Source organism: Heterodontus francisci, chromosome 1, assembly GCF_036365525.1.
Source record: "Heterodontus francisci isolate sHetFra1 chromosome 1, sHetFra1.hap1, whole genome shotgun sequence".
Lineage (NCBI taxonomy): Eukaryota > Metazoa > Chordata > Chondrichthyes > Heterodontiformes > Heterodontidae > Heterodontus > Heterodontus francisci.
Genome location: NC_090371.1, coordinates 230419201 through 230440819, shown reverse-complemented (window position 1 = coordinate 230440819; position 21619 = coordinate 230419201). Strand labels below are relative to the sequence as shown.

The 21619-nt window shown below is 44.3% G+C and overlaps 1 protein-coding gene across 3 annotated transcripts in view; it reads right to left on the bottom strand.

The window, feature by feature from the left end:
• The window catches only part of gria2b (glutamate receptor, ionotropic, AMPA 2b), a 164037-nt gene that overhangs the window by 92197 nt on the left and 50221 nt on the right, over positions 1-21619 (bottom strand). The window lies entirely within an intron of this gene.

Genomic DNA, 21619 nt, shown 5'->3' with positions numbered 1-21619 from the left:
AGAAAGAAAACAGAATTTTTAAATTATGAACACTCAAAAATCAGTCACAGCTTTGTTGCAATATTTATAACCTAAAGGAAAAAATGTTCTTCCATGAGAATAAAATTATACTGAACAGAATCAGAATAAAAATGATTCTCATAAAAGGCATTTGCCCAACTGCCAGGCTTCTGAAAAATCTGTGGTTTCAGTCATACCATGATGTATACTTACTTATCATAAACTAGAGCAGCTATAGTCATTTCATTTGCCATTTGTGAACTAACAACAAAAGAATTAGGACTTCATCCTGCAAAAAAATGTGAGCTCCTAGATTTGCCAGCCAGTCATAATCCACACATGTGCATTATCGATAATGTCTTTAGTTACTTTCTAGAGCTTCATCAATATCATCAAAATAAGGATGAATGAACATGCTATTTGCGGATATGGCTATAAGATTCTACACCTCATTCCTCCCAGAACTGTGATGGGGTCGCCCTTATCCTCATCTTCTACCTCACCACGTTCTACATTCAGCAGATCATATTCCACCATCGCCACTCCCCTTTCAGCATTTCAAAGGGACTGTTCCCTTCATGACAACCTAGCGCGTGCCACCAAAACCTTTAGCACATGCTCTCTGAACCCTCAGCATCATCCCATGCAAGCACAGGCAGTGCAACACCTGCCCATTCACCTCCTTCAACACACTGTCCAAGCCCCAAAAACTGCTTCCAGGTGAGACACTGATTTAATTGTACAACTTTCAACTTAGTATACTGTATTAAATAAAAACAGAAAATTCTGGAAACACTCAACAGGTCTGGCAGCAGCTATTGAGAGAGAAACAGAGTTGACGTTTCATCGGAACAGTTCTGACTCCGCGCCGAATCTCCAGCTCCCCAACCTCCACCAAAAAACCCTCCTTCCAAAGGACCATTAAACCCAGCCCATCCTCTGGATCTCGGATACAAATTTAATTACTCCAATTTCTCTTATTATTGCCCCTTTTTATCTTACACCATCATCATTTCTGTCATTTATTCATCTTCTGCCCTACATCTAATTACAAACGTTTTTATCTCCCCGTTCCTTTTTCCTTGGTTCTGTTGCTCTTATAAGGTGTTCATTAATAATATATTTCTGACAAAGGGTCATAAGACCTGAAACGTTAACCCAAATTCTTCTCTCCACAGATTCTGTCTGACCTGTTATGTGTTTCCAGCAATTTCTGTCTTTATTCTGTCATTATTGCCTTTGACATCAAGGCAGCATTTGACAAGAGTGTGGCATCAAGGAGCACTAGCAAAATTGAAGTCAATGGGAATCAGGGGGAAAACTCTCCACTGGTTGGAGACATACCCAGCACAACAGTTGTGGCTGTTGGAGACTAATGATCTCAGCTGCAGGATATCAGGGTGATGTTCTAGGCCCAACCATCTTCAGTTGCTTCATCAATGACCTTCCCTCCATCATCAAGTCAGAAGTGGGCAGAACCACTGATGATTTTTCAGTACAATTTACAACTCCTCAGATACTGAAGCAGTTCGTCTCCACATGCAACAAGTCTTTGACAAGGCTTGGGCTGATAAGCGGCAAGAACGTTCGCACCACACAAGTGCCAGGCAATGACCATCTCTAACCAGAGAGAATCAAACTATCTCCCCATGACATTCATTAGTGCTGAATCTCCCACCATTAACATTGGGCTGAATCTTGTTTTGTGAAAAAAATGGCGGCCCGCATGCATGAGCTGCTGTGCACCACCATGCCACTGCGATCTTGCAGGCGGAGGCTCATGTAAATACGTAGGGCGGGCCCCCCCCCCCCCAATCACGTGGCAGGGATGGCTTCAGTGACGCTGTGAACAGCGTCAGCTGCCTCTGTGCAGGCACTGGCGCCATTTTTAAAGGGCTGCTAGACATGTCCAGAGACTGCAGAGTTGAACCCCTCCACTATCCGCAAATAATTGTACATCCCATTCCTCCCCCACCACCGAAAATACTCAGATTGCAGGTTTGACCTCTCCCCCCAGCAAAACACTTAAAGATTGCAGAGTTGACCTCTCCCCCCCAGTCTTCAACTGCACAAAGTGCAGAGGTCAACCCTCCCCATTCGCACACTACATATGCAGGGTTGACCCCATCTCCCACCCCCCACTACACTAAAATTCCTAAGTTCCCCCCTTCCCCACCTTGGTGGCGCCAGCTTTCCCTGGCTGCCCATCGCATGGTATATCCTGAACTGCAGGTAAGATCGCAGGGAATTGTACTTAAATGTAATCATAACTTTTATTTAAATATTTGAAGTCGGGTCCTGTTGCCGAGCAGCGGAGGGGCAGCCACGGGGCCTTGCCGCTGCTGGGAAGATCAAGCCTGGCAATCCCGGTGTCGGGCTCCGTGGCGGGCCGCTGCCGCTCCAATCTTCTGGTTTCCCCAGCCACAGAGCTCGACTTCAGGAGTTGAACAAAGATCAGCCCATCCTGGGGGGGTGATCATCGACCAGAAACTTAACTGGACTAGCCATATAAATACTGTGGTGACAAGAGCAGGTCAGAGGCTGGGAATCCTGTAGCAAGTAACTCACCTCCTGACTCCCCAAAGGCTGTCCACCATTTGCAAGACACAAGGGCAGCACAGTGGCACAGTAGTTAGCACCACAGCCTCACAGCTCCAGTGACCCGGGTTCAATTCTGGGTACTGCCTGTGCAGAGTTTGCAAGTTCTCCCTGTGACAGTGTGGATTTCCTCCCACAGCCAAAGACTTGCAGGTTGATAGGTAAATTGGCCCCGATAAATTGCCCCTAGTGTAGGTAGGTGGTAGGCGATTTGTGGGAAGAGGGGATATGGGATTAATGTAGGATTAGTATAAATGGGTGGTTGTTGGTTGGCACAGACTTGGTGGGCTGAAGGGCCTGTTTCAGTGCTGTATCTCTCTATGATCTAAATCAGGAGTCTGATGGAATACTCTCCACATGCCTGGATCAGTGCAGCTTCAACACTCAGAAAGCTTGACACTATCCAAGACAAAGCAGCCTGCCTGATTGGCACCCCATTCACCATCTTAAACATTCACTCCCCCCACTGCTGGCGCACAGTGACAGCATTGTGTACCAACCATAAGATGTGCTGCAGCATCTCTCCAAAGTTCCTTTGACAGCACCTTCTAAACCCACAACTTCTATCATATAGAAGGACAAAGGCAGCAGATGCATGGGAAGACCACCACCTGCAAGTTCCCTTCCAAGTCATGCACCATCCTGACTTAAAAATATTTCACTGTTTCTGGGTGAAAAAAATCCTGGAACTCACTCCCTAACAGCAATGTGGGTGTACCTACACCACATAGACTTCAGTGGTTCAAGAAGGTGGCTCACCATCACTGTCTCCAGGGCCATTAGGGATGGGCAATAAATGCTGGTCTTGCTAGCGATGCTCACAACCCAAGAATGAATAAATAAAAAAAGCTAGCATGTTCACCAGAAAATTTATTTTCACTATTTTAGCAGAAATGTTAACGCATTCAGGAGAGATGCATTTCAGATGTGTTCATAAGCTGGTATCCCACAGCGTAATCTCACGGCCCTTTGTTACCTTGGGATTTCATTTTTAAAAATTACCCAAAATAAGGCATTGTGAAGTTATGTTTCAAGTTATTATGAGGGGAATTGAATACAAAAGGAGGGAGGTAATGCTTCAGTTATACACGGCATTGGTGAGACCACATCTGGAGTGTTGTGTACATTACTGGTGTCCTTATTTAAGGAAGGATGTAAATGCATTGGAACCAGTTCAAAGACAGTTTACTGGACTAAAATCTGGAATGGGTGGGTTGTCTTATGAGGAAAAATTGGACTAGCTAGGCTTGCATCTACTGGAGTTTCGGAGAGTAAGAGGCGACTTGATTGAAACATATAAGATCCTGAGGGGACTTGACAGGGTGGATGTGGAAAGGATGTTTCCCTAAACTGGGAGAATCTAGAACTAGGGGTCACTATTTAAAAATAAGGGGCCAGCCATTTAAGACAGCGATGAGGAGAAATGTTTTCTCTCTGAGGGTCGTGAATCTTTGGAATTCTCTTCCTCAAAGGCAGTGGAAGCTGAGTCTTGAAATATTTTTAAGACAGAAATAGATTCTCGATAAGCAAGGGGGCGAAAGGTTATCAGGGGTAGGTGGGAATGTGAAGCTGAAGTTACAATCAGGCTCAAGGGGCCAAACGGCCTACTCCTGCTCCTAATTCATATGTACGTATGTTCATAAGTCAGTCAATCAACATCTCAGTACATAGACACATTTATTTGCTAACATTATTGGCTATACCATTCTTCTGTTTTTACAGTTAGTTAATTTGAATATTTTTTGTTTTTAATCAGCTGATGTCCACTGGCAAATCATTCGATAATACACCAAGACCAGTAAAATAATATAACACCTTATGATATAACTTAACAGGCATCCAGAAATTTCTGGAACATCAAGTCAACCAGTGAAAGCGCAGTTTCTATCCTGTGAACCAAATGTGACCACAGAATCTTGAACCAGCAGTTAGGCATTAATATGCAAAAGTTATGATTAAATTGAACTTTTTCCTATGTTTCTTGAACTGACATGTGCAGTTTTCACAGTTCAAAGGAGCTCCTAAACGTGATAAATATCCTCCAGTAAAAAGTCTTCCATTGATAAAAATAGAATCCTTTTTTAAAAATCTATTCTTCTAACTAATCTCTTTTGACAAGGGAGAGGATAAACTGCAGATCTTCCAAGAATGAGAAGCCAGACAGAACAGCTTACATAAAGGAAGTATGTAAGCAAAAAGTCTTGAAACCAGTATTTCACTATCATCGAAAAGATTCTGGGAACAAAATGCTGTAAAACAAATCTGGTGATATAATACATTAAATACTTGCTTCTAAAATCATATTTTGCATCATTAATGCTTTTATTTGAAGGTCTTGGCTTTTTTGATAAGTAGTTGAGCTCATATTCTTCATAGAGTTGTCAGTGTGTATATGTGTGGAGAACCTCCCAACGTGCATCAATGTTATTTAGTCAACTCATCTATACAACTTGAAATGTATCTTTCCTCAGGTTTTAATAGTAATTTATACACCCTGCCAGATTTCCTTTTCCATTGACTTCAAGTTCAAATTATGACGGAACAGTGCAGCTTTAGGAATGGGTAACTGTCGCCATCATGAACCATACAAAAATATACTACTAGAAGCATAGCATGAAATTATGCATACGAGCAGAAAGAGGAAGCCAAGTCAGATAAAAGGTCATATTGAAAGGTATGTTTTCAAAGATGTGGATTCATACTTGAAGGAGAAATAATTGCAAGGATATGGGGAAAAAGCAGGCCAGTGGGACTAACCTGAATTGCTGTGTGAAAGAGTCAGCGCAGTCTCAACGGGCCAAATGGCCTCCTTCTGTTCCGTGCTATTCCATGATTCTATGTGGAAAGTATAATACAACCACAAGAAAATGCCAAACGAAAAAAAGACCAGCTGGCTTCTCCAGCCAGTCCCATACAGTCATGACACCTTATGCTTCATGATAAAGTTATTCCGTACTTACCAGATGCTTCTAACTAAAGAGGCAAAGAAAGATAAAAATCCAATGCCAATTAGGGAAAAACATCTAGAAAATTCCTCCTCGACTCCTCTGCCACCCACTCCCCCCGCCCCTCCCCATTCTGCCGTTCGAGTCCAGAACATCACATTGACCATGATATACGTTACTTAGTACCTACCTCTTGTATGACATGTTCTCCACCCCAGCCAGGAACAGATCCAGCTCTCTCATAAAGACATATATTGAATCACCACTCACCACACAAGCTGGAAACTTGTTCCATCCATCTACTATTCTCTGGGAAAAAGAACCATCTAACATCTAACCTAGTTCTACCCTTGCACAACTTATAAGCATGACCTCCCGTTCCTCCCCAACCAACTTAATTAATTTTTCAATTTGGACACAATCTAGTTCCTTCATTATTTTGTAGATATTGATCAAATCGCCGAGTCTGTGGGGGTCCTTTTAACGTGGAGGAGCACATGTGTCTGGGTACAGATGGGGAGATTAAAACTGGTGAAATTGACAGTGCCTTGGGAAGCTTGCTCCAACCTGCAGACTTCCACATTTCACTCCAGTGCATTAGGCTGCATGTGAATAACCCACCTCGTTAGGGGAGGGTTGCCAATTAACATATGCTAATTGCACAATTATAGCAACATTTACACAGACTTTTGGCTTTGCATTTTGGTCCATAGGTTTCCAGATCTTTCTGAAACTTGCCAGGGAAAGCAAGAACACAGTAGCAGTTGAAGGGGGTCAAATCATCTCATGGAAGTATGACAATAAATACTCAGTACTCCCAGAAGCTTTCTGACCTGCTAGTGGAAAGGATTTGTTCAAAGAACTTTTGCTGAGTGTTTACTTTCTACACTTTGGAGGTTTGCTCTATCACATCAGGATGGGCAGTGCTTTGGCTACCTTAGATTGTACCTGAGATGGCAGCAACATAACCAACAGCAGCAGCACAAGCAGAAGCAAATGCAGCCTGTTACAGATCTGTAACTGCCAAGAGTGGGAAGCAACAGAGAGGGCAGCAGCAGAGGGGAGCAGCTCGCAGGAGGCACGAGCCACAAAACAGGGTCTCCAGGCAGAGGCTACGTTTCTTTGGCATAACTGAACAGCAGTTCTCAGGTTGTCACATCAGCTGGTGGCAGACATCTGCAGTCTCCTAGAAGAAGACCATCTGCCTTCTGGACCTGGTGGCCATGCTTTACTGTGACTGTCAAAGTCACTACAACCCTCAATAATTTTGACGCTGGATCCTTCCAGGATTCTGCTGGTGACATATCCAGGATCTTCCAGTCAGCAGCTCCCAAATGCATAAGACTGATGGCATGTTTGTTAGGGTTGCCAAATATGTGAACTTCACCTGCAATGGCACCAGTCAGAATGGGTGGACACTCTGGCTGACAGCCTACAGATGCAAAGCATCATCGCCTTACACACATGGCCACAGATCAAACAGGAGTATTCATCAACTGCAAGGGGGTTACACTCTATCAATGATTTATTGGTGTGCAACTACAAAAAGATGTGCTTCAGGTGCCTAGACAGATCTGGAGCTGCCTTACCGTACTTACCAGCCAAGGTCTTCAGAATGGTCATGCTCTGTACAACATTGCACAGCAGTGAAGTTTGGACCTGCAGGAGGAATCATGCAAAGAACTCAGGTCCTTCTTGGAACATTCAGAGGAGGAGGAGGATGAGGGTGGAAGACAAGGAGGAGAAAAGTGATGATGATAATGCACCCCTAGCTGCTCACATTGCTGCCGGGGATGCCAGGGATGCCCTTATTAATACAAGGTTCACTTAGGTTGTACCAGTGGACTGATGTCATAAGTATACGCAATGGCCACTCTTCCACCCACCCCCCCCCCCAATGCCACTGAAACAAAGCAGTCCTCGAAACAAACAACCATCTCTTCATTTCTGCTGCATCTTTCTTCCCATTGCTGGGAACAGTGTGTCCTTCTGCTTCTTACAGCTCCCAGCAGCACATCCAGAGGGGTATCAGTGAACAGGCACACAGCCTTGGAACGTTTCAACACCATTGCTTAATTTCCTCCTCTCTCGTTTCCAACTCCAAACTCCTCCAAATTGCATTTTTGGATAGGCCCTTTAAAAACTGTGTCATGTAGGTCCTCATCAAACCCGCAGCCACTGATTGGCTGGGAAACCCTGAAGTAAAATGATGAGCTGGGTGAGTTTAGAAAGGCACTGACAGAAGTGATGAACTTACCTCTGGGTTTTCCATGTACTACCGGAGTCCCCACATCCCCCACCCAGCTCCCTTTACACCTCCCAATTAATATCAGGGCCAGTATTTCTCTAAAATATATAGACTCTGCTTTATAAGCTGATCTGTGTAGTTAAGGTAATGGGGAAAAAATGTAATTTCTTGCCATTTATGGAAGCCTATCTTGCTCCTGCTCAGTTTTGTTATACTATATAGTTGCTTGTTTTTTACAATGTCATAAACTTCCTCATCTGTGTCAAAGAACAAAAAGAACAAAGAACAGTACAGCACAGGAACAGGCCATTCGGCCTCCAAGCCTGCGCCAATCTTGATGCCTGTCTAAACTAAAACCTCCTGCACTTCCGGGGACCGTATCCCTCTATTCCCATCCTATTCATGTATTTGTCAAGATGCCTCTTAAATGTCTCGATGGTACCTGCTTCCACCACCTCCCCCGGCAGCAAGTTCCAGGCACTCACCACCCTCTGCGTAAAGAACTTGCCTCGCACATCCCTCTAAACTTTGCCCCTCGCACCTTAAACCTATGTCCCCTAGTAACTGACTCTTCTACCCTGGGAAAAAGCTTCTGACTATCCACTCTGCCCATGCCACTCATAACTTTGTAAACCTCTATCATGTCGCCCCTCCACCTCCGTCATTCCAGTGAAAACAATCTGTGTTTATCCAGCCTCTCCTCATAGCTAATGCCCTCCAGACCAGGCAACATCCTGTTAAACCTCTTCTGTACCCTCTCCAAAGCCTCCACGTCCTTCTGGTAGTGTGTGTCCTGTCGCACTATGATGGTTTCGCGTCTTCACAATGCTATGCAACATACAGCATAATACCATGATCTTTCAGACACAATCTGAGGTATATTGCAAAGCGTTCCTGATCAACTGATGAAATAGGAAGTACTCCTTGAGAAATCCAAGTGGGTATAATGCTGCCCTAACTCTAAAGTGTACCTATTCTCTGACACAGTATGGGGTTTCTCGGTGAACCATGACTTCCGTCCCCGGAAACTTTCCTTCCATCCTATCATCTCCAATTAAAAATAAAAGCAGGCATACAGGATTTCTGAACATGAACTGCCAGGGAATCAGATATTAATATGCATGGATTTTCCACTTGCATCGGGCAAGTGACTGCCCAAGGTTCATCCATTGTGGCACATGGACCACACTGCCCATGCAAATAAGCTGTCCTTCTGACCCTAACCAACTCCAATAACTTCTGTACTGAAAGGCACCACTGGCTGCAATCCTGCCTAACCACCAGAATGCAACTGGTTGATTTTTGTGGCCAAAATATATTAAAATTAATAGGTTCTACAGCCAGAACAGCAGAATGCAAGTCTACAGAATTAATGCCATGACTTTAATGCCTTTATGTGACCCAAGAATACTTTTGCTTACCATACCTCAAACAAGATCAACTTGCAATACACTTATCTTAAGTGTATGGCAATGGAGTACATGAAAAAGTTGAAGGAACTGAAGCTTTACAGTCTGGAAAAACAGTATTACAAAAGAGAACTTTGTTGAAATACATTAAATATTAAATAGTTGGTAGATAAGATCAACACAGTCAATTACTTCAAAATATGCCAAGAAATTAGGTCCAGGGGACAAAAAAGAATTAAAGTAGCACAAAGTATATTTAGAATACATATGAGAAAAAAGCTCTTTTCCTCAAAGAGTGAAATATGTTTGGAACAGACTACCAAAAAAAGTAACAGAGGCAAACATACTAAGGTCATTTAAAGTATAATTAAATCCCATGATAGGAGAGTTAATGAACTGGAGAGATGAGTTTTGATGGAACAAATGGGTTTTATCATCACTGACTTGCCTTATTTCTAATATTTTTGCTCATATAAAGTAGTGATTCTGCAGAAGTGCAGAGGGTATTAATTCAATGAATTTATTGTAAGTCTATATTATATTTACATGAATCATTGAGCTCTGTGATTAATTGAACCCTCACCATTAGGCTGGACTGGGTGTAGAATACAGAAGGCTGGAGGTTACACTGCAGGATATTAGTGTACACGCACAGATGTGCTTTCCGAAAATTCTTAACCCCAGTATTTTAGTAATGAACACTTGCCATCATTGAAGGGTCAAATGTTTTTGCAAAACAAGCCAACATTTTAATTTTTGTAAGCAGAAGAATATACAGTTACGACACAAAAAAGAACAATTTCTGATAAAGCAGTGCAGAATGTTGCAGCAGTAGAGTGGGAGGACATAGAAACATAGAAAATAGGAGCAGGAGTAGGCCATGCGGCCCTTCGCGCCTGCTCCGCCATTCATTATGATCATGACTGATCATTCAAATCTGTAGCCTGTTCCCGCTTTCTCCCCATACCTTCTGATCCCTTTAGACCCAAGAGCTATATCTAACTCCTTCTTGAAAACAATACAATGTTTTGGCCTCAACTGCTTTCTGTGGTAGAGAATTCCACAGGCTCACCACTCTCTGGGTGAAGAAATGTCTCCTCATCTCAGTCCTGAAAGGTTTACCCCGTATCCTTAGACTATTACCCCTGGTTCTGGACTCCCCCACCTTCGGGAACACCCTTCCTGCATCTACCCTGTCAAGTCCTGTTAGAATTTTATAGATTTCTATGAGATCCCCCTCACTCTTCTGAACTCCAGCGAATATAAACCTAACCGACTCAATCTCTCATACGTCAGTCCCACCATCCCAGGAATCAGTCTGGTAAACCTTTGCTGCACTCCCTCTATAGCAAGAACATCCTTCCTCAAATAAGGAGACCAAAACTGCACACATTATTCCAGGTGTGGCCTCACCAAGGTCCTGTATAATTGCAGCAAGAAATCCCTGCTCCCGTCCTCGAATCCTCTCGCTATGAGGGCCAACATACCATTTGCCTTTTTTACCGCCTGTTGCACCTGCATGCTTACCTTCAGCGACTGGTGTACGAGAACACCCAGATCTCGCTGCATATTCCCCTCTCTCAGTTTATAGCCGTTCAGATAATAATCTGCCTTCCTGTTTTTGCTACCAAAGTGGATAACCTCACATTTATCCACATTATACTGCATCTGCCATGAATTTGTCCACTCACTCAACTTGTCCAAATCACCCTGAAGCCTCTTTGCATCCTCTTCACAATTCATCCTCCCACCCAGTTTTGTGTCATCTGCAAATTTGGAGATATTACATTTAGTTCCCTCATCTAAATCATTAATGTATATTGTGAATAGCTGGGGTCCTAGCCCTGCGGTACCCCACTAGTCACTGCCTGCCATTCAGAAAAACATCCATTTATCTCTACTCTTTGTTTCCTGTCCGCCAACCAATTTTCTCTCCATCGCAATACACTACCCCCAATCCCATGTACTTTAATTTTACATGCTAATCTGCTTTGTGGGACTTTGTCGAATGGCTTCACATCCATTGGCTCCCCTTCATTAACTCTACGAGTTACATCCACAAAGAATTCTAGCAGATTTGTCAAGCATGATTTCCCTTTCGTAAATCCATGCTGACTCTGCCCGATTCTACCACTGTTCTCTAAGTGCTCTGCGATAAAATCTTTGATAATAGACTCTAAAATTTTCCCCACTACCGACTTCAGGCTGACTGGTCTATAATTCCCTGCTTTCTCTCTACCTCCCTTGTTACATTAGCTACCCTCCAATCTGTAGGAACTGTTCCAGAGTCTATAGAATCTTGGAAATGACCACCAATGCATCCACTATTTCGAGGGCCACTTCCTTAAGTACTCTGGGATGCATACCATCAGGCCCTGGGGATTTATCAGCCTTCAATCCCATCAATTTCCCCAACACCATATCTCTACTAATACAGATTTCTTTCAGTTCTTCTCTCTCACTAGGCCCTGTGTTCCCCAACATTTCTGGTATGATATTTGTGTCCTCCTTTGTGAAGGCAGAACCAATGTATGCATTTAGTTGGTCAGCCATTTCTTTATTCCCCATAATAAATTCCCCTGTTTCTGACTGTAAGGTACCTACATTTGTCTTCACCAATCTTTTTCTCTTCACATACCTATAGAAACTTTTACAGTCAGTTTTTATGTTCCCTGCAAGCTTGCTCTCATACTCTATTTTCCCCTTCTTAATCAAGCCCTTGGTCCTCCTTTGCTGAATTCTAAACCGCTCCCAATCCTCAGGTCTGTTGTTGTTCCTGGCAAATTTATATGCCTCTTCCTTGGAACTAATGCTATCTCTAATTTCCCTTGTAAGCCATGGTTTGGCTACCTTTCCCGTTTTACTTTTGTGCCAGACAGGGATAAACAGTTGTTGCAGTTCATCCATGCGCTCTTTAAATGTTTGCCATTGCCTATCCACCGTCATCCCTTTAAGTAACGTTTCCCAAACCATCATGGCCAACTCATGCCTCATACCTTCGTAGTTTCCTTTACTAAGATTCAGGACCCTTGTCTCAGAATCAACTACGTCACTCTCCATCTTGATGAAGGATTCTATCATATTATGGTCGCTTGCCCCCAAGGGGTCTCGCACTACTAGACTGTCAATTATTCCTCTCTCATTAAACAATACCCAGTCTAGGATGGCCTGTTCTCTAGTTGGTTCCTCAACGTATTGGTCCAGAAAACCATCCTGTAAACAGTCCAAGAATTCCTCCTCTACGGTATTGTGACTAATTTGATTTGCCCAATCTATATGCAGATTAAAGTAACCCATAATTACAGATGTTCCTTTATCGCATTCATCTCTAATTTCCTGTTTAATGCCATTCCCAACATCACTACAGTTTGGGGGTCTATATACTAATGTTTTTTGCACCTTAGTGTTTCTCAGCTCTACCTATACAGATTCCACATCGTCAGAGCTAATATCTTTCCTCACTATTGCATTAATTTCCTCTTTAAACAGTAATGCAACTCCACCACCTTTTGCTTTTTGTCTGTCCTTCCTAAATACTGAATATCCCTGGATGTTCATTCCCATCCCTGGTCACCTTGCGGTCACGTCTCCGTAATCCCGACTATATCATACCCATTTACATCTATTTGCACAATTAATTCATCCACTTTATTGTGAATGCTCCCTCGTTAAGGCACAAAGTCTTAAGGCTTGTCCTTTTAACATTACCTGTCCCCTTCCCACTATTTTTCACTGTGGCCCTGTTCGATTCTGGCCCTTGATTTCTCTGCCTATCACTTTTCTTATTCCCCTGACTGACTTTTGTTCTTGTCTTTGATTCCCCCTCCTCTGACTCCTTGCAAAGGTTCCCATCCCCCTGCCATTTTAGTTTAAACCCTCCCCAACCACTCTAGTAAATACTCCCCCTAGGACATCAGTCCCGGTCCTACCCAAGTGTAACCCGTCCAGTTTTTACTGGTCCCACCTCCCCCAGAACCGGTCCCAATGCCCCAGGAATCTAAAACCCTCCCCCTCACACCATCTCTTCAGCCACATATTCATCCAATATATCCTGCTATTTCTACTCTGACTAGCACGTGGCACTGGTAGTAATCCTGAGATCACTACCTTTGAGGTCCTACTTTTCAACTTACTTCCTAGCTCCCTATATTCTGCTTTTAGGACCTCATCCTTTTTTTAACCTATGTCGTTTGTACCAATGTGTGCCACAACCACTGGCTGTTCACCTTCCCCCTTCAGAATGTCCTGTAACCCGCTCTGAGACATCCTTGACCCTAGCACCAGGGAGGCAACATACCATTCTGGAGCCTGCTTTGCGGCCACAGAAACATCAATCTATTCCCCTTACAATTGAATCCCCTATAACTGTTGCATTCCCACACTTTTTACTCCTCCCATGTGCAGCCCAGCCAACCGTGGTGCAACGAATTGGGCTGTTGCTGCTTTCCCCTGAGAGGCCATTCCCCCCAACAGTATACAAAGCAGTATACCTGTTTTGCAGGGGGATAGCCACAGGAGATTCCTGAACTGCCTGCCTAGTCCTCTTGCTCTGCCTGGTGGTCACCCATTCCCCTCCTGCCTGTGGTGTCTGAGCCTGCGGTGTGACCACCTCTCGATACGTGCTACCCAAGATACTCTCCGCCTCGTGGATGCTCCACACTGTCCCCAGCTGCCGCTCCAGCTCCGAAACCCGGGCTTCCAGGAGCTGCAACTGGATACATTTCCTGCACACATGCTGGTCCCGGGCACTGGAAATGTTCCCGGATTCCGACATGGAGTACGAGGAGCACACCACGGCTTTGAGCTCTCCTGCCATGACTTAACCCTTTAAATTAAATTAAACCTTCTGGAAGATCTTAATGTCCAATAATATCAGTGATTCTCAACATCTTGAGTTCCTGATCTCAGCCTTGGGAACACTGGGAGCCCCTGAACAGAAGCCCAGACACTTTTCCACCAAAATGGTTCAGAGGAAATCACTGTGGACACCATCATGCATTTCTCAGCTGCTGATATTTTGAGCAGCATTCCAACTTCAGGATTTTAGTCCATCTTCTCAGCAAGGAAGGTTATGTGGCATAGGGAATTAAAAAATACTTTGTAAAAATTCTTAACTTTACTCAAAATGTAAATAGTCACAATATCCTCTGGTTCAAATCATAAAGCACAACTGTATTTATTTAGAGATACAGCACTGAAACAGGCCCTATGGCCCACCAAGTCTGTGCCGACCAACAACCACCCTTTTATACTAATCCTACATTAATCCCATATTACCTACCACATCCCCACCACCTATACTAGGGGCAATTTACAATAGCCAATTTACCTATCAACCTGCAACTCTTTGGCTGTGGGAGGAAACCGGAGCACCCAGCGAAAACCCATGTGGTCTCAGGAAGAACTTGCAAACTCCGCACAGGTAGTACCCAGCACTGAACCAGGGTCGCTGGAGCTGTGAGGCTGCAGTGCTAACCATTGCATCACTGTGCCACCCAAACTAAAAATTAAACATTTTTAAGCCAATGCAAATTAATTAAATCAAGAATGCTCATGACTTCAAGTGTTACAATTCATATAAAGGAAAACATATCAATTAAATCCTGCAGCAATTAATAACTTACAGGAAAATTGCTATGCTGCACATCATTGTTCTTTCTGGAACTCCCTCTCCCAAAGTGTTGTTTAGGTGACGGGTCAGTTGAAAATTTTAAACTTGAGGTTGATAGATTTTTGTTAGGCAAGGGAATTAATGGTTACTGAACCAAGGTACGGATCAGCCATGATCTAATTGAAAAACAGGACAGGCTCAATTCGAGAAATGACATACCCCTGTTCCAATGTTTCTTCACTTCCTTGGCAAAGGGATTCTTTATCAGACCCTCAGTTTAACATTATTGTATTCAGGGTGAGCCACACCTTGGAAGGCCTGTTTGCAAGACATTTATGATCATAAACATAACAATTTACACACCATATTATTTATATCCTGTTTATTTATTATTCAGTTTTTAGAATCTGGTAACTTTAAAGTGATGCTTTAGAATTTAATTTGTGCTAAAAGATAGGGACAGTGCAAAATATCACAGTCCTAGTACTGTGCAATTTTTTGGAGCCAAGGGCCAGATTCACATGACACAACTATTCAGCAGCTAGATAAAGTTTCCATATTTTCTGAAATTTGACTTTAACATGTGTGTATGACATATTTGCAAAACAAATAGATAAGCTGGACAAATGAACACTCAAAAATGATGGGCAGGAAAAGACCAGCTGATCCAACAAGCCTGACCCACATATGATACCTGGAGCATCATTCCTAGAAACCGCCTCATCATCCACCCCTCTGCAGCCACGTTACCTCCTTGTAGAGGACAAAACTGAAGAAGAAATTCAAAATCAAAAATGAAAAAGAATCTGGAAAGTTCCTCTCTGAACAGCTCAAATAATTGCAACCAGTGCAGGAAATCACATTGACCATGCGTTTATTAACCTTTAAATGATGAGATCTCTGTCCCAGACAAACACAGTATTTGTCATATCTTCTTCTTCTTCTTTGGCCTCCTTATCTCGGGAGACAATGGGAAAGCACCTGGAGGTGGTCAGTGGTTTGTGGAGCAGTGCCTGGAGTGGCTATAAAGGCCAATATTAGAGTGACAGACTCTTCCACAGGTGCTGCAGAAGAAATTGTTTGTCGGGGCTGTTACACAGTTGGCTCTCCCCTTGCGCTTCTGTCTTTTTTCCTGCCAACTGCTAAGTCTCTTCGACTCGCCACACTTTAGCCCCACCTTTATAGCTGCCCGCCAGCTCTGGCGATCGCTGGCAACTGACTCCCACGACTTGTGATCAATGTCACAGGACTTCATGTCGCGTTTGCAGACGTCTTTAAAGCGGAGACATGGACGGCCGGTGGGTCTGATACCAGTGGCGAGCTCACTGTAGAATGTGTCTTTGGGGATCCTGCCATCTTCCATGCGGCTCACATGGCCAAGCCATCTCAAGCGCCGCTGACTCCGTGGTGTGTATAAGCTGGGGATGTTGGACGCCTCGAGGACTTTTGTGTTGGAGATTCGGTCCTGCCACCTGATGCCAAGGATTCTCCAGAGGCACAAAGATGGAATGAATTGGCTGACATACGTTGTCCAGGCCTCGCTGCCATAGAGCAAGATACTGAGGACACAGGCTTGATACACTCGGACTTTTGTGTTCCGTGTCAGTGCGCCATTTTCCCACACTCTCTTGGCCAGTCTGGACATAGCAGTGGAAGCCTTTCCCATGCGCTTGTTGATTTCTGCATCGAGAGACAGGTTACTGGTGATGGTTGAGCCTAGGTAGGTGAACTCTTGAACCAATTCCAGAGCGTGGTCGCCGATATTGATGGATGGAGCATTTCTGACGTCCTGTCCCAAGATGTTCATTTTCTTGAGGCTGATGGTTAGGCCAAATTCGTTGCAGGCAGCCACAAACCTGTCGATGAGACTATGTAGGCACTCTTCAGTGTGAGATGTTAAAGCAGCATCGTCAGCAAAGAGGAGTTCCCTGATGAGGACTTTCCGTATTTTGGTCTTCGCTCTTAGACGGGCAAGGTTGAACAACCTGCCCCCTGATCTTGTGTGGAGGAAAATTCCTTCTTCTGAAGACTTGAACGCATGTGAGAGCAGCAGGGAGAAGAAAATCCCAAACAGTGTGGGTGCAAGAACACAGCTCTGTTTCACGCCACTCAGGATAGGAAAGGGGTCTGATGAGGTGCCGCTATGCTGAATTGTGCCTTTCATATTGTCATGGAATGAGGTGATGATACTTAGTAGCTTTGGTGGACATCCGATCTTTTCTAGTAGTCTGAAGAGACCACGTCTGCTGACGAGTTCAAAAGCTTTGGTGAGATCAATGAAAGCAACATAGAGGGGAATCTGTTGTCCGCGGCATTTCTCCTGTATCTGACGAAGGGAGAACAGCATGTCAATGGTCGATCTCTCTGCATGAAAGCCACACTGTGCCTCAGGGTATATGCACTTGGCCAGCTTCTGGAGCCTGTTTAAAGCGACTCGAGCAAAGACTTTCCCCACTATGCTGAGCAGGGTGATTCCACGGTAGTTGTTGCAGTCACCGCGGTCACCTTTGTTTTTGTAGAGGGTGATGATATTGGCATTGCGCATGTCCTGAGGTACTGCTCCCTCGTCCCAGCACAGGCAAAGCAGTTCATGAAGTGCTGAGAGTATAGCAGGCTTGGCACTCTTGATTATTTCAGGGGTAATGCCATCCTTCCCAGGGGCTTTGCCGCTGGCTAGAGAATCAATGGCATCACTGAGTTCCGATTTCGTTGGCTGTACGTCCAGCTCATCCATGACTGGTAGAGGCTGGACTGCATTGAGGGCAGTCTCAGTGACAACGTTCTCCCTGGAGTACAGTACTCGGTAGTGCTCAACCCAGCGGTCCATTTGCTTGATTTGGTCAGTGATTGTGTCCCCTGATTTAGATTTGAGGGGGGCGATCTTCTTGATGGTTGGCCCAAAAGCTCTCTTAATGCCATCATACATTCCTCTGATGTTTCCGGTGTCTGAGGCCAGCTGAATATAACTGAATAGGTGTTGCCAGTAGTCCTTTGCGCAGTGCCTGGCTGTTCTTTGAGCAGTGCTTCTGGCTGCTTTAAGTGCTACGGATGTTAACTCGCTGGGGGCTTTCTTGTAGTTCAACAGTGCAATGCGCTTAGCAGCTATGACAGGTTCCAGCTCTTCAAAATGAGATTGAAACCAGTCTGCATTTCTCTTCACATGTTTGCCATAGGTGGTCATTGCTGAGTCACAGATGGCATAAATTAGTGCCAGAGAGAGAGAAAGAAAAACTGAGTGACTCATGCGAAAACGGAAAATGAAATCAGCCGAGACAGGAATGAATGCACAGCCACAGCCCATAATGGATTGGGAAGCTGATGATGTCATTGAGGCATTTGAGAAGTTTAAACAAAAGTGCAGATTGACATTCAGTAGTTTCCAAAAAGGCACTAATGTAGAAGAGAGGGTCAGCTACATCCTTCTGTGGGCTGGAGATAAAGGATTACATTTATTTAACTGCTGGGACCTAAGTGAAGAGGACAGCAGAAACCCAGACAAAATTTTTGAAACATTCAGCACCCAGCTCCAGCCAAAATCAAATTATCGGATGTACTGATATGAATTTCAAGGCCTCAGACAGGAACTAGGTGAGCCTATTGATAATTTTGTAACAAGATTGACAAATGCAGCTAGGAAATGTAAATTTAAGGACACAGATGAAAGGCTGATAGATCAGCTCATTTGGGGTTCTGCACATCCTGAAGTACAGAAAGCTCTCATCGGAAAGGACAAGCTGACAATATCGCAGGCTGTAGACACTGCCAGTACACATGAAGCCATGAGCAGACAGATGAAGACACTGACTACCCAAATGGCTAGCCCTCAGTTAAGCCAAGAGAAAGGCAGCAGGGTTGATGCAGTGAAACAACGACAAAAGAATGTATACCAGACTGAAAGATGTGCAGGAGCTGTGGACGACCACATGAATTGGCAGAAGGAAATGACCCGCATTTGGATCAATCTGCAGAGCTTGCGGAAAGTCCAATCACTGGGAAAAGATGTGCAGAACAAGGCAAGAAGGTGGTAGACGAGTTACCAGAGCCAGAGTAGCAGGGCGAATGAGCAGCAAAAGAAACCAAAACATTCATACCCTGGAAGATGACGATGGGTTTGAGAACATGATGGACATAGCAACCATACAATTGCATGAAATGTCTGGATGGGATAGTTTCCAGACAAAAGAAATTCACACAACCATTCAGATCAGGAAGAAGCTGAGAAATAAGCCCACAACGATAAATCTGAAGGTGAAGATTGATACTGGAGCACAGAGTAACATCATCCCACTCAGACTATACCAGAAGATCTTTCCTGAAAATTTGGAGGAAATGGTTATCCAAGGAAAGGTGCTCTGAAACTTAACAATATCATGCTAACAGCATACGGGGGAACTGAGATTCAACAGCTGGGAACAACCCAAATCAGAGGGACACACAAAGGAAAAGATGTTAACTGTATGCTCTACGTCACTGAAACAGATGGTCCTGCTATCCTGGGGTTGAGCAGTTCTGAAGAGCTGCGGATTATCTCAGTGAACCATGAGGTGAAGGAGGTGACACTGAGGGTTGAAAACAGTACACCCATTGAAAAGTGCCCTCCGATCAGAAGCAAAGAAGATCTGGTACAAATGTACCCAGAGTGTTTTGTTGAGACAGTTGGATGCTTTGAAGATTTTGAGTATCACATCACTATTGGATGGCACAGTGGCGCAGCGGTTAGCACCGCAGCCTCACAGCTCCAGTGACCCGGGTTCGGTTCTGGGTACTGTCTGTGTGGAGTTTGCAAGTTTTCCCTGTGACTGCATGGGTTTCCGCTGGGTGCTCCGGTTTCTTCCCACAGCCAAAGACTTGCAGGTTGATAGGTAAATTGGCGATTGTAAATTGCCCCTAGTGTAGGTAGGTGGTAGGAGAATTGAGGGAAGGTGGCGATGTGGCAGGGAATATGGGATTAATGTAGGATTAGTATAAATGGGTGGTTGATGGTCGGCACAGACCTGGTGGGCCGAAGGGCCTGTTTCAGTGCCGTATCTCTCTATGACCATTGACCCAGTGATAAAACCAGTGATTCATCCCCCATGTAAAGTACCAGTAGAACTAAAAGGAAAGCTTGAAAGAGAGGTCCAAGAAATGGAAGTAAAGAAGCCTACAGATTGGGTAAATTCTATCGTGAGAAAGAAGCCAAATGGACGGCTAAGAATTTGCCTAGATCCTAACCAAGCAAAAACGAGGGATCACTATCCTAGAGGCTTGCTACCCGACAGGACCCAACGACATGGGTTGGGTCGGGCCCATCTTCAGGGTACGGCTTTCGGGCTCGATCGAGTCGGGTCGGGCCATACGCACATGGTAAGTGCTCTGCTGGTAAGTATTAAAATGAAAAAACTTAGCTGAGCTGGGAGTCTGGGACGAAACTGAGTCTGCGCAGTGAGCGAGTGATGTCACTATGATGTCATCATGCATGCGCTGCAGCTTCGTGGAGCTTCCCAGTCGAAGGTAAGTGAACGGATGGTCGGGTCGGGTCGAGTCTGGACGGGTTCAGGTCGGCTCGGGCTTGGGGCAAAATCGGAGGGGCTCGGGTGGATATAAAAGATCCCATGGCGGTATTTTAAAGAGGAGCAGGGGATTTATCCCCCATTCAACACAACAAAAACAGATTATTTGGTCATTGTCACATTGCTGTTTATGGGAGTTCGCTGTGTGCAGGTTGCCTGTGATGTTTCCTATTTTACACTTCAAAAGTACTGAATTGGCTGTAAAGTGCTTTGAGACATCTGTTGGTTGCAAGAGCTATATAAATGCAAGTCTTTTTTTTCTTTAAAAAAGGGCAAGTTCTCATCAGTTCAGTGATTCCTAACTAATTGCAGTCCAGGGGTACTTCAGAAGCACACCCTGTGCAGAAACGTAGAATCACTGACAGCAACTTCTGGATTTCTGCATTTAACTGCACATCCAGAAGTTACTGTCATCTTCAGAGGAGTAATGACGGCACACACTGACAATTTTACTGTCATGAGTACCGCAAAATCCAGACTATTACTTTGAATCCAAAGAAGACAAATCGTAAAATTTTCTAGATGGTGAGAAATTGTCAGTTATAAAGTAGAGCTTATCAAGTACCTTTTGTAAGTATCCTTACTGTTGTATTGTAGGAAATGCAGTAGCCAATTTGTGCACAGCAAGCTCCAACAAACAGCTATGTGATAATGAGCGGATAAACTGTTTTAGTGATATGGTCTAGACCAGCTCTTCAGATAGTACCATGGAATTTTTTACATCTACCTGAGAGGACAGGTGGAGATTCAGTTTGACATCTCATCCAAAAGTGCCCCTCTAAATCAGTTCCACAAAGTACAAAGCTAGTGCAGAGGAACATAGGAGCAGGAGTAGGCCATTCAGCCCATCAAGCCTGCCCAACCATTCAGTATGATCACGGCTGATCATGCACTTCGATGCCTTTTTCCCACACTATCCCCTTATGTCATTGGTATTTAGAAATCTGTCAATGTCAGCTTTAAACATACTCAATGACTGAGCTTCCACAGCCCTTTGGAGTAGAAAATTCCTGACCTGACCAGGCCTCTACACTGCCCTATTCCCACACTGGAAGAAATCACACCTGCACTGGCAAGGGCTAAAGTTTTCAGCAAGCTTGATGCCAGAAATGGCTACTGGAATGTGAAGGTGGACGCAGAATCTTCATTGTTGACAACATTCAACACACGCTTTGAACAGTACAAATTCCTGCGTCTACCTTTTGGCCTCAAAGTGAGCCAGGATGTGTTCCAACAGAAAGTAAACAAGACATACA